The 13435-nt window shown below is 49.3% G+C and overlaps 1 pseudogene; it reads left to right on the top strand.

The window, feature by feature from the left end:
- Window positions 1–101: 101 nt before the first annotated feature.
- On the top strand, window positions 102–10334 carry LOC139060282 (uncharacterized; annotated as a pseudogene).
- The last annotated feature ends 3101 nt before the right edge of the window (window positions 10335–13435 follow it).

The raw sequence follows: 13435 nt of genomic DNA, 5'->3' as shown, positions 1-13435 counted from the left end.
TGTCGGAAGTTCGCAATCGTTTATCATAGATCAGTATAGTGCCTTCCGTATTTCCCCCACTTGTTTCATATCCTTCTCAGGCACTGTATGCACAGTTGTTCATGCCAAAGGATTGCATCAAAAGGAAAAAGGTTGAAGAAAGTGATATTTAACACATGTCACATATATTTTGAGTACTTCTGGTTGAACCTGCGCTAGTTTCAATACGCGTGGTACATTTCAGTAAAGGTAGACGGTGGGGGTGATTTCTTGCCGTGCCAGTATGTCGTCATTATAGAGTTCACTTTGTTTTATTGCGATGGCAATTACGTGGACACCTCAAGCGCATTTCTGCCGTCGCCGTGAGTTTCGGCGTGAAGTCCAAGGGCGATACAATGGTTGCCGCGCGCCGTGTACTGTATCTGCAAGTGAAAGCGTGCGAGCATGAGCCGGCGATCTCAACCTAATCTTGCGCATACAAGCGAGGAAAGCGGGGAGGAGGCGCGCCGTCTAACGTCGCATGTAAGGTCCCGCGCGACGGGAGGGGGGCGCGTTCTGCTCCGGGCGGCCTGGGCGGCCGCGCGCGCCCGCCCGGGCCGCTGCATCTTGAACGCAATCTGCGACGGGGACAGAGTGCACCATGCACTCTGTTTTATGTTACTTTGCTACTGTTGTGCCGTGCAGTGCGTTGGAGTGTTCCTGTACATACATGAGTGTTTCTTTTGCATGCTCACTGTCATGAATGTGTTGAGCTTTCGCCCTTTTCTTTTGTCGCTGTGAGAAAATTGTTTTTTCTCCGTGGTCCTTTCAGTTAATTTTCCTGTTCCTTACGGACTCCGCAGCACCCGTGTTGGGCAGCGTATGTCAATTTTCTTTGACGACGGAACCTTCAGAGCCTGAATCTTATGATACAGCGCCCTTTGGCTCTTGTAGTATAGCTGGGAACATTGTAAGCCCAGTATACTCTTTAGGAGGGACGTGTAAGGTCGCTCTGATTGTTCGGGTTCTTAAGTCTCACGAATCGGCCTCGTGCTTTGTGTATAGAGAGGGGGTTCACTTCCCCCCATGTCAGCGGGGCGACAGTTGCTGTGTTATGTGGGGTCACAGGCAATGCGCAGGGTTAGGTGACGCGTCGCGGCAGGTGCCAGGCGGGCGAGTGCCGATTCCTGGAAGTCGGTATTGTGCGCACGATGTTGGCAGTCCGCCGACGGGTCACACAGACCAGCCTTGAAACGAACCGCTGTACAAAAGGTATTGTGGGTCTGGCGCCCGAGTCCCTGACTAATTGGAGGCGCCGCCGAGGTTAAGAAGGACTTAGCAACTCTGACTCCGTGCCGCATGCAGTGAGCATGGACCTAATCCTCTACGCGTCCGGAACGTAATCGCCAGCTTTGTTGTTGGGTGCGACTGCCTGCGTGGTGTCGAAGACCAGCTTACCGTGCACGCTGTAGGAATGCGGTGCACACGTAAAGAGTGAATTCGCACGACGGCGTCTTGGAAACACGCACTCAAAGAACTTTGTCTTGTAGACAATAAGTTTGAAGGACAAGGAGGGTCATCCGTCTCCCAGACGGCCAAACTTTTAGTACAGCGGCACTTCGTGGTGCCGGTGCCCCTGCTTCCGAGACATTTGGAGCCTAGACGCCGTTGGGATTTGAAACGGTCTAGCGATAACTTGTTCGGGCCTGGCGTGTTTTGCTGAGCCGGTCACTCACTACGGAGAAATGAGAGGGCAACGGAGTTTTGGCGAAGAAGGAAAAGAGCTTTGTTTTCCAATATGTTTATTTTTAAGAGTAAGCCCATCCCTGTGGGTTGTGGCTTAACAAACGGTTGACTCTGATTGGCAACTGAACCTGTGGGACGGGCCAACGGCCCTACCGCCTTTTTTCTTTGTATATTTGGGCTATAAAAATCGGGACGACATGCTGTCCCTGAGACTTGGCTGAAATCAGGATTGCTGATAGATCAGTGAGCCTCCGTACTATGTACGTTAAAACGAGTCTGGGCTCTAACAGTTATTGAGACAGTAGAAGAGTGAGACTGTTTCTCAATTGTTCAAGTTTGTAATGTATTTGTTTTACCTGCCATGTATATAGAAAAGTTTGCCTATAAATATTTCTTGTACATCTGACCTCATCGTTTCCTGCCTGCGTTTGACCAACAACTGCCGATCATCGTCCGATAAGCTTCAAGTTCCAACGGTGAAGCGAGGACGGAGAACGAACGAAACTTTACTGGCGCAGCACGACAGGATCGGCAAGCCCCACAACGAGCAACGAGCAGCGAGCCAGGCGCACGGAATCAGAGGGCCACCAGCGAATTCCGCAAGGGGTGCAATTCATCTGGACAAGGACGTCAGGCGGCGCCCCCAGCAGCAACGGGTGAGCGGGATTCCTTGCGTTTTGTCTAGGTTGGCATGGCTGTTGTTCAGTGAGGTTAATGGTGTTCACGCGCAGAACAGCAAATGCGAGTGAGGCTAACGTAAACATTGATACGGCATCTGAACAAAGAGAGGGTCAGAGACGGCAGGAACTACAACGCGTCGTAGAGACCGAGTCTGAGACGTCGGATACTGAAATGGATAGTGAGGCGCAAGGCGCTGCGCAGGCTCCGAGCACGATGGATCCAGAAGCCATGGCGGTGAGACGCCTGGAGCTGGAGCTGGAAAAGGTGCGCCTACAGCTAGAGTGCGAGCGCATTGCTCTACGGAGAGTGGAGCTCGAGCAGTCGGGCAGGCCGCCTTCGGTGTCGGAAGGAAGCGATCGGCGCGGTGCCATCACGGATGGAATAGCACAATGTGCTAAAGTGCTTAAGGCATACCGATTGCCGTGTGACGCTGACGTTCCGATATGGTTTGATGAGGTCGAAAAGTTGTTTTCATCTTTTCAAGTACCAGAACACAGCCGTGTACATTTGATCATGCCGGCGCTGGCCGAGCGGGTTCGTTATCTGTTGCGTGGCCTCAATGACGAGGAATGTACAGATTATGAGACTGTAAAGAAGGCAGTATTAGATGAACTTAAGCTCACGCCAGCTAAATACTTGGAGAGGTTTGAGAAGGCATCTAAACGAAAGGAGGAAACTTGGGCTCTGTTCGCGTCCCGCGCTAGAACCTATTTGGCCTATTACCTTCAGTCTCGCACTGCAAACACCAAAGAAGCTATGACGGAGCTTATGGTCGCTGACCGTATGAAACTAGTCTAAGCTCAGAAGCCCTAGAATATGTTCTTTTGCGGGAAGGCGAAGATTGGTTTAAGCCAGTGGAGGTGGCAAAAGTACTCGAGACTTTCGAGCAAGCTAAAGGGAAAGGACGAGCAACTAAGCCAGCCGCAACAGCCTCATTACCGCAGCGCGCAAAACTAGCTGGCCCGCAGAGGACAAATTTAAGATGCCACGTGTGTCATATACAGGGTCACCTAGCCAGAGAGTGCCCAAAAGCTTCAGATAAAGAACCGCAGGGGAAGCCACTGACTGTGCAAAAACAAAGGGTACAGAAGGTTGCTGTTGTAAGTGAAGAACCTCCACCAGAGCAAGAAAGGGTGCTAAGCGCTAGAGTACATGTCGTAGCTCAAAATGCTAGCTCGGGGAGGTCGAAGCTGGACCTAATCCCTATCATGTGCGGGGATATAGCAACGGAAGCTGTGTTGGACACAGGTAGTGAGATAACGGTAGTCCGTAAAAGTATGTTGCCCATCGATTTACAGGAGCCATCACGAACAGTAAGACTTGAGTCGGCATTCGGAAACACCATTCGAGCTAAGCTAGCTACGCTGCCCGTAGGCATGCATCGCCCGGGGGCTGTGATACAACCGCAGAGGGTCGATCTGGTGTGCGCGGTTACCGACGAACTTGCAAACGGGGTTGACTGCCTGCTGTCAAAGGAAGATTGGGAACTACTACGGGCGCAGGAAAAAGAGGAGTTTGGAGAGGAAAATATTCCGCGGGCAGGGGTCCAATCAGTCGAAATGGTCGATAACACTGAGCCGGACTGCGGTCTAAGTTTCGAGGAAACGACAGAGCAAATGCCTAAGTTGCAAGAGAATAGTTTCATACAAGATGTCACTGGGGTGCCCAGTCAGCGGGAGCTAGAACTAGCCGAGAGTGTAGCTGAGTTGACAGGCACCGAGTGCCAGAGCAAACATGCTCTAGTTTACAATAGGAGGGCACGGACTAAAGAATTTAATGTCGGGGACCAAGTACTCCTCTTTGACACAGGTTGGGCAACCAAGATAGCTGCCATAGAAGGTCTTGTGCCACCTCACACAAAGAAAGAGTTGCGAAGTCTGTTGGGGCTTTGTGGGCATTATCGGGACTATGTCCCAAACTACGCCGACGTGGCGAGCCCGCTTACAGCTTTGACAAGGCGAGGGGTTCCTAATTCAATTCCATGGTCGGAAGAAGCGCAGTGCGCGTTCGAAAGTCTGAAATTAGCTCTCTGTCAGGCTGTCGCCATGAACACGCCTGAGCCTCATCAGCCGTACTGGCTATTCACTGATGCGTCAGCGACGGCGGCCGGTGCCTGTTTAGCTCAAATGTCAGCGGACAGAGAAGAAAAGCCGATCGCTTTTGCTAGCCACCGCTTTAACCCGACACAGGCGCGCTGGTCGACTATAGAGAGAGAAGCCTTTGCCATTATTTGGGCACTCAAGAAATTTGACTACTGGCTTTTCGGAGCAGTGGTGAATGTTGTCTCTGATCATAACCCATTGTCATATTTGACAACTAGCACCCCGCAAGGGGCCAAGTTAGCAAGATGGGCGCTTTCACTACAGCGCTACAATGTAACGGTGCGTCACCGGAAAGGAACATGTAACGCCAATGCCGATGCATTGTCAAGGCTTTCGAATCGTTCATGGGAGCCAATCGAGTAAAGAGCGGAAAAGAAAGGATAGACAGAAACAGCCATGCCAGCTGGGACAGGCGTGAATGTTCCCGTTCACCCGAAGGATGTGCGCGTGGGACAGTTCAGCCTTGGTGGAACTTTCTGTGGCTGTTGTCGTCTATGTGTATGAGGGTTATAAGACTATGGACATACTATGTATATAACCTGCATATGTTACTTTGCTACTGTTGTGCCGTGCAGTGCGTTGGAGTGTTCCTGTACATACATGAGTGTTTCTTTTGCATGCTCACTGTCATGAATGTGTTGAGCTTTCGCCCTTTTCTTTTGTCGCTGTGAGAAAATTGTTTTTTCTCCGTGGTCCTTTCAGTTAATTTTCCTGTTCCTTACGGACTCCGCAGCACCCGTGTTGGGCAGCGTATGTCAATTTTCTTTGACGACGGAACCTTCAGAGCCTGAATCTTATGATACAGCGCCCTTTGGCTCTTGTAGTATAGCTGGGAACATTGTAAGCCCAGTATACTCTTTAGGAGGGACGTGTAAGGTCGCTCTGATTGTTCGGGTTCTTAAGTCTCACGAATCGGCCTCGTGCTTTGTGTATAGAGAGGGGGTTCACTTCCCCCCATGTCAGCGGGGCGACAGTTGCTGTGTTATGTGGGGTCACAGGCAATGCGCAGGGTTAGGTGACGCGTCGCGGCAGGTGCCAGGCGGGCGAGTGCCGATTCCTGGAAGTCGGTATTGTGCGCACGATGTTGGCAGTCCGCCGACGGGTCACACAGACCAGCCTTGAAACGAACCGCTGTACAAAAGGTATTGTGGGTCTGGCCCCCGAGTCCCTGACTAATTGGAGGCGCCGCCGAGGTTAAGAAGGACTTAGCAACTCTGACTCCGTGCCGCATGCAGTGAGCATGGACCTAATCCTCTACGCGTCCGGAACGTAATCGCCAGCTTTGTTGTTGGGTGCGACTGCCTGCGTGGTGTCGAAGACCAGCTTACCGTGCACGCTGTAGGAATGCGGTGCACACGTAAAGAGTGCATTCGCACGACGGCGTCTTGGAAACACGCACTCAAAGAACTTTGTCTTGTAGACAATAAGTTTGAAGGACAAGGAGGGTCATCCGTCTCCCAGACGGCCAAACTTTGAGTACAGCGGCACTTCGTGGTGCCGGTGCCCCTGCTTCCGAGACATTTGGAGCCTAGACGCCGTTGGGATTTGAAACGGTCTAGCGATAACTTGTTCGGGCCTGGCGTGTTTTGCTGAGCCGGTCACTCACTACGGAGAAATGAGAGGGCAACGGAGTTTTGGCGAAGAAGGAAAAGAGCTTTGTTTTCCAATATGTTTATTTTTAAGAGTAAGCCCATCCCTGTGGGTTGTGGCTTAACAAACGGTTGACTCTGATTGGCAACTGAACCTGTGGGACGGGCCAACGGCCCTACCGCCTTTTTTCTTTGTATATTTGGGCTATAAAAATCGGGACGACATGCTGTCCCTGAGACTTGGCTGAAATCAGGATTGCTGATAGATCAGTGAGCCTCCGTACTATGTACGTTAAAACGAGTCTGGGCTCTAACAGTCATTGAGACAGTAGAAGAGTGAGACTGTTTCTCAATTGTTCAAGTTTGTAATGTATTTGTTTTACCTGCCATGTATATAGAAAAGTTTGCCTATAAATATTTCTTGTACATCTGACCTCATCGTTTCCTGCCTGCGTTTGACCAACAACTGCCGATCATCGTCCGATAAGCTTCAAGTTCCAACGGTGAAGCGAGGACGGAGAACGAACGAAACTTTACTATGGGCTTCAACTTAAATTGCATGTCTGAATACGGGGGTTAGTTCCCGTTGACGTGAGACGCAGCAGGAAGGTCAGTTCGCTCACTGCTGCTGCCGAGCTTCCTAACTCCAGCACTCTGACGGCGAGTTTCCGCAGTCATCGAGTGAGATGTGCTTGTGATATTTCTTCGTGCGCGCGTTATACAATCTTTGATAGTTTAGTTAGTATGCCTATGTTTACAACCTTATACGGTAGATAAATCTACTATCCTTAGTTATTATCCACTTAGATCGTGTCCACTATTTTGCTATCGCAATCGATGCTTCGCTATTATGGCGAAACTGCGACTCTTTTCCCCCAATGTTCCACCCGCCGTGGTTGCTCAGTGGCTATGGTGTTGGGGTGCTGAGCACGAGGTCGCGGCATCGAATCCCGGCTACGGCGGCCGCATTTCGATGGGGGCGAAATGCGAAAACACCCGTGTACTTAGATTTAGGTGCACGTTAAAGAACCCCAGGTGGTCGAAATTTCCGGTGTCCCCCACTACGGCGTGCCTCATTTTCAGAAAGTGGTTTTGGCGCGTAAAACCCCATAATTTAATTTTTAATTTCTTTCCCCCAATGTTGTACATCAGGCAATTGTTCATGTGGCAAGATAAGTTCCTTCCACGTATACCAGACATGAATGAGTTTCTGCTACTTGACATTCCTGTAGAGAGTTCTCATGCGAAGTTAATTACACTCTGTGAACTTGATGAAACACACTGAAGTTCGGAAAACTGAATTAGTTCTGAAGCTCTACGCTTTTCATGATTCTGAAGATGCAAGAAATGTGGTAAAGAGGGTGTCGCACTCAACCCGTACGATAACAGAAAACGTACCTCCACCGAAATTTTGACCGTAACTGAACCCGAAGCAGTATTCTCGTAACGTACCTGAGTGCGAACCGAGCCTGAACCGAAAAATAATTGCCAGTTACAGGTACGGCACAAAGCAGTTTGGGCGGCGACAACGGGTGCTGATAGACTGCACAATTCTTCGAATAACTACTTCAGTCGGCGTCCGCCACTAGCTGGTATAGACCAGAATGAACACGCTACGTGCTTCACTACCACCTGCCATTTTTTATTCCGTATACGTAGATGATATACAAATAGGCTTCAAATCCTGCAACCTTACAGTATGCGAAAGACAGGTACAGCAGGGCTTGAACAAGGTTTCCAAGTGGGCAGACGAAAACGGATTTAAGGTCAACCCCCACAAAAGTGCTTGTGTTCTCTTCACAAGAAAGAGAGGCCTGGTCCTAGATCCTTGTGTAGAACTGGGCGGACACCAAATTCCTGTCAGCAAAGAACACAAATTCCTTGGTGTTATTCTTGACTCTAGGCTCACTTTCATTCCTCACATAAAACATGTTAAAGAAAAATGTCTAAAAACAATGAACCTACTTAAAATCCTATCATACACAACATGGGGTAGTGACAGGCAGTGCCTGTTGAATCTTTACAGGAGCCTAGTTCGGTCGCGAATAGACTATGGAGCCGCAGTGTATCACTCTGCCGCCCCGAGCGCGCTAAAGATGTTAGACCCCGTACACCATCTGGGAATCCGTCTGGCCACTGGGGCATTTAGAACAAGCCCTGTTGAAAGTTTGTATGTTGAGTCCGATGAGTGGTCACTCCATTTTCGGAGAACTTACATCAGCTTCAACTATTTTCTGAAAGTGCGCTCTAATAAGGAACATCCGTGTTTCACAACCGTTAACGACTTGACATGTGAAACACTTTTTCATAACAGACCCTCTGTGAGACGTCCTTTCTCACTGCGTGCAAGAGAACTTAGCACGGAAATGGATGTCCCAGTTCTCGACCAACGCCTAATGCCTCCAGCTAAGCTAGTACCACCCTGGGAGTGGCAGCTGATAGAATGTGACACATCCTTTGTACAGGTCACTAAACATGCGTCAGAGACACATATCAAAATGCACTTCTTAGAGCTCCAGTACAAGTACTCGTGCACAGAGTTTTATGCGGACGCTTCTAAGTCGCATGCCGGGGTGTCCTACGCAGCCATTGGCCCATCCTTCTCGGAATCCGGTGTACTGCACCCTGAAACAAGCATATTTACGGCTGAGGCCTATGCACTACTGTCGGCTATGAAACATATCAGAAAATCAAATGTTCAAAAAACAATTTTATTTACAGACTCCTTAAGCGTGGTAAAAGCCTTGAAGTCACACTGTAAACACAGAAACCCCGTAATTATTGAGCTCTATTCCGTCCTCTGTAGAGCGTATATGTCTAACCAGCATGTCATTATATGCTGGGTGCCTGGACATAGGGGCATCGAGGGTAACGTTCTAGCAGACCAGATGGCCACATCAATTTCATTGCATACAGTCAGTCCTACTGCTTCGGTCCCTGTCACGGACCTGAAGCCTTTCTTAAGAAGGAAACTGCGAAACCACTGGCAACGTAAGTGGGACGTAGAAGTAAATAACAAACTGCACGTGATAAAGCCACAGTTAGGTTCTTGGCCCTCCGTAACAAAATCACGGCGAACAGATGTCCTATTCTGTCGCCTCAGAATAGGACACACATTTGGTACACACAACTTCTTACTCACTGAAAATGATCCTCCAACTTGCGGTAGATGCGGGGAGAGGCTGACCGTCCTCCATGTCCTCCTGGAGTGTCGGAAAGCCGAATCTGACAGAAAGAAACATTTTCCGTTAGCATACCGGCAGCATATTCCCCTTCATCCTGTAATGTTACTCGGCCCAGAACCGCTCTTCGACACTAACGCAGTCCTAAGTTATCTGAAAGATGTTGTGTTGCATGTTGTTAGCCCAACATGTTCGTAGCGTCTCCTCTCTTCAGAGGATGGCGCTGCGATAGTTCTTTCGTGTAGCACGTGCCTCTAGGCCCTTGTGTTTGAAGGGCTCTGGCGAGGCAACAGTGCTCCAGGCATTTTTACCATCTCATATATTTTCTATTCTGCATCATTCTTTCACGATGGATTTTAGTGTTCATAGTATTCGTCATCTGTCATCGCCATAATTTTATAACAAGTTAATTTTACGCACTCTACAGCGAATATTTTTAGGCCACTTTACAGCCAAGTCACATCTTCCATAATACATCGTCAACATTACAACTTGTCATGGCGCTCTTTGGCCAAACCTGGCCCTTGCGCCACAAAAAACCACACATCATCATCATCAACCAGAATTTCCAGCGCCCGCAGGCCGGCCTGTTTTAACAGCGGATCTGTTTAAACCTTTAGTTCCGCCGTGGAGCGTTACCAGAAAACTCAGCCCACCTGTGCGCCACCTCGCGTTGCATAGCAACCATCTCCGAGAGCACCGAGCCACGTAACCTCCTCGCACCCCACGCGCGTTGGGCCAAAGCCACCTAGAAAAAACTATATTTTGTTCTAGATGGCTTTGGTTGGGCGGAGTCGGGACCTCACAGGCGAGCAAAAGCTCGGAACAGCCGGCGCGGCAACACACCTCTCGCCTCCTCCACTCCGTGCGTACATGCTGCTGCCATGGGAAGACCGAAGTCCGGATGCCCGAAGAAGAAGCGGCTTACTAGGAAGAGCGCCGTACTGCCAAGCGAGAAGCGATGCGTCGCCGCCGAGCTGATCCGCAACACCGCGCCGAAGCTGCGGCTGAGAAGAGGTGACGCCGAATGGAGGGTCCCGAGTTTCAGCCCAGGGAAAGCCAGGGTCAGCGCCTGAACGCTCGACGTCACCGAGAAAGCGATCCCGGCCTGCGACTGCTCGAAAACTTCCAGCGTCAAGCCCGCCGAGACACGGGACGTGCGAACGGCCGATTCCAGCGCGAATTTCCGGGCATAGAAATTGGGCATAGCTGTCACGCCTGTGACATACAAAGAAGCGCGTCGCGCGGCTCAGCGGGACTATACGATCCACGAAGGATCCTGCCCATCGCGCCGAGGCCGCCGCCGACAAACGGTGTTACCGAGTCGAGGATCCCGAGTTTCGGGCCAGAGACAACGAACGCTGCCGACTGAATGCTCGGCGCCGCCGCGAACCGGTTCCAGGCCTGCGCGTCACCGAGAATTTCCAACGCCGTGCCCGAAAATCTATGGAAGGTGCGAACGGCCGCTTCCAGTGCGCATTCTTCGGTACACAGTTCGGGCACAGCTGCCGCCTCTGTGACCGGCTCTGGTTCGACGTGAATCTCTCCGCGGTGAGCTCGGCGCGGAACTTTGAACAGAAGAGTTCTGCCTTGCAAGTTTGCAAGTGTTTCGCGAAGCCTTCCCCAATGCCAACGACCACGACGACGGTCAGACGTCGAGGATGAGGACCGGATCGACGATGATGACGACTGGTACTGAAGCATGACGTGCGAAGGTGCTTTGTCCAAGAAACACACAAAACCTACACGGTCGAACTTTCTCACGCAGTATGCCATTTTCCGTAAAGACCGTGACCACGCTTCTGCCTTGTCCTGAATCGTAGCTATAAGTCTGTTGCTTGCCAGCAGTTTGCCCTTCGGACGCCCTTAAAGATTCTATCTGTGCGAGCAGTTTTGTTTAACCAGCTGATAACCGTTTGCTCCATTTACATTCTGCCCAAATATCAACTCAGTAAAACGAAATTTAACAGCCGCCAATTCACCAGCTCCCAGATCCTTTCATTATCTCCAGTGTCGTTAACGCCCATAACAACCTCTGAGGACACTCGCGGTGCCACACGAGGTACGGAATAGTTGAAAACCTTCTAGTAACATCAGGTGCGTGCCTCTTTATTAAGAAAGAGCAATTGATGCAGCGTCTATCATGATTAATATTCTTCAACAGATTTAGCAATTGGCTATGCGGTCCTTCTACCTTATTTAGAATGGAGTGTAATGAGAAATTGTTTTGCAGATGACCACTCTCGGGTAATGTTAAACTTAATACGGCAACACGAATTTCCTCCACGTGCTCCAAGGTGCAAACTAGCCTCCGCCGATTGGGATCACTTTAAAGAATCAACTTCCTTATCACGAGATCTTATAGCGATATTACTATAGATGATGCACTAACTTCTTTTACCGCTTTTATTATTGACGTAGCAGAAAAGTTCAATTCTCAAACGAAAGGTTGTTCAAGTGGAAGACAAATTCCCTGGTGGAAAGGTTTTTGCAGGTAAGCTGGAAAAAAAGAAAAAGCATGGGGCATGCTGCGCCGATACGCAGCTGCAAAAAACCTTGCTGAATTCAAGCCCGCCCGCTCACAGGGAAGGCGCATGTTGGGGTGGGTTAAGTGAGCAAGCTGTGAGATTTTTGTTTCAAGAATCAATTCATATACCCAGAAAACAAAAGTGTGGAATGCGCACAGACGGATAAAGGGGGCAGCAACAGCATCCGCTGCCCTCGCGTAACAATCAAGGAAACGGGCTTCTGCGTCCTCCAGAAAAGCTCATGCGTCCTCTTTACATGTATGAGTAACCTTGTCCCAGAGCTGAGTATCCAGCTCCATGGTCAGCGCTCACCTTTGAACAAACAGCAGAAAATTCTAGGTGTCATGCTTTACTTTAAATTTACATTCATTGCACATATTAAGTATCTGAAAGCCAAATGTTCAAAAACAATGACAATTAACATTTATGCGCACACGACATGAGGCAGTGACAGCGGTTGCTTAATGAACCTGTGCAGGAGCCTCGTACGGTCACTTCTGTATTATGGTTCCGCGCTGTGCATGACTCGATCGCTGCGATTGGATTGAAGATTTTGGATTCCGTTCACGATATAAGTGCTTGCCTGGCCACAGATGCCTTAAGCAGAAGTCCTACGCAGACTTGTACGTAGCACTCCATCAGTGGTCACTCCACCTGCGAAGAACATATACAAGCTTCAAATATTTCCGCAAAGTGCACTAAAATCTTGAACACCGATGTTATACAACATTATTTCAAAATTGACGTTGAATCAGAAAGCTTTTCTGACTACATGTGAGGAAGTCGAGCGAAAAAATGAATGTACCACTTCAGGTACATCTACTGATGGCCCCAAGGCTGTTGTCACCATTGCTGTCATTTGTCGAAGTCACTAAGCAGGGCCCTAGATATGCACACCCGTATGCACTTTCTGGAACTCCAGTCGAATTTTATACCGACCATCAAACTCACATAATGGCTCATCTTGCGCGGTGGTCGGGCCATCCTTTTGAGAAAGCAATTTTCTGCATGCAGAGACGAACACCTTTAATGCAGAGGCTTATGCATTAGTCTCGGTGTAAAGCACATGAATACATGAAAACTACAAAAGTTTGTTATATTTACATATTCTCTAAGCGTAGTAAGAGCTTTACTGTCTCTATGGAAACATAAGTATCCAGTACTCAGTGACCTGTGTACTGTGTATGCGTGTAATCAACATATTGCAGCACGTTTGGGGCCAGGAAACAGAGGTATAGGAGGCTTGCAGAAAAACTCGCAACGTCCATAAAAACTGGAGCCTGTAACTCTACCGTAGCTCCCAAAGATTTGAATCCTTTCTTGCTCAAACAGCTGAGAAACTTTTGGCAATCCATCTAGGACGCTAAAACCTCGAATAAATTGCAATCAATCCGTATCTGCGAAATTGGCATTCGATAACAAGAGCGTGACAAGCTGACGTCATGTTCTGTCGACGGAGAATAGGACATGCATGCGGTACTCATTACCCTGCTCACTGGTCGCGTACGTTGCCTCTTTGGTAATGCGTGGTCGTTTTGAAGCATGATAAAGACCCATCCTTGGTATCAAGCTACCAACCGATAGCGCTCACAAGCTGCATATGTGAGGTTTTTGAGAAAATGATACATGGCAGTCTTTTGTATTTCCCA

The sequence above is a fragment of the Dermacentor albipictus genome, chromosome 5 (genome assembly GCF_038994185.2).
Source record: "Dermacentor albipictus isolate Rhodes 1998 colony chromosome 5, USDA_Dalb.pri_finalv2, whole genome shotgun sequence".
NCBI lineage: Eukaryota > Metazoa > Arthropoda > Arachnida > Ixodida > Ixodidae > Dermacentor > Dermacentor albipictus.
This window is presented reverse-complemented; position numbering and strand designations above follow the sequence as displayed.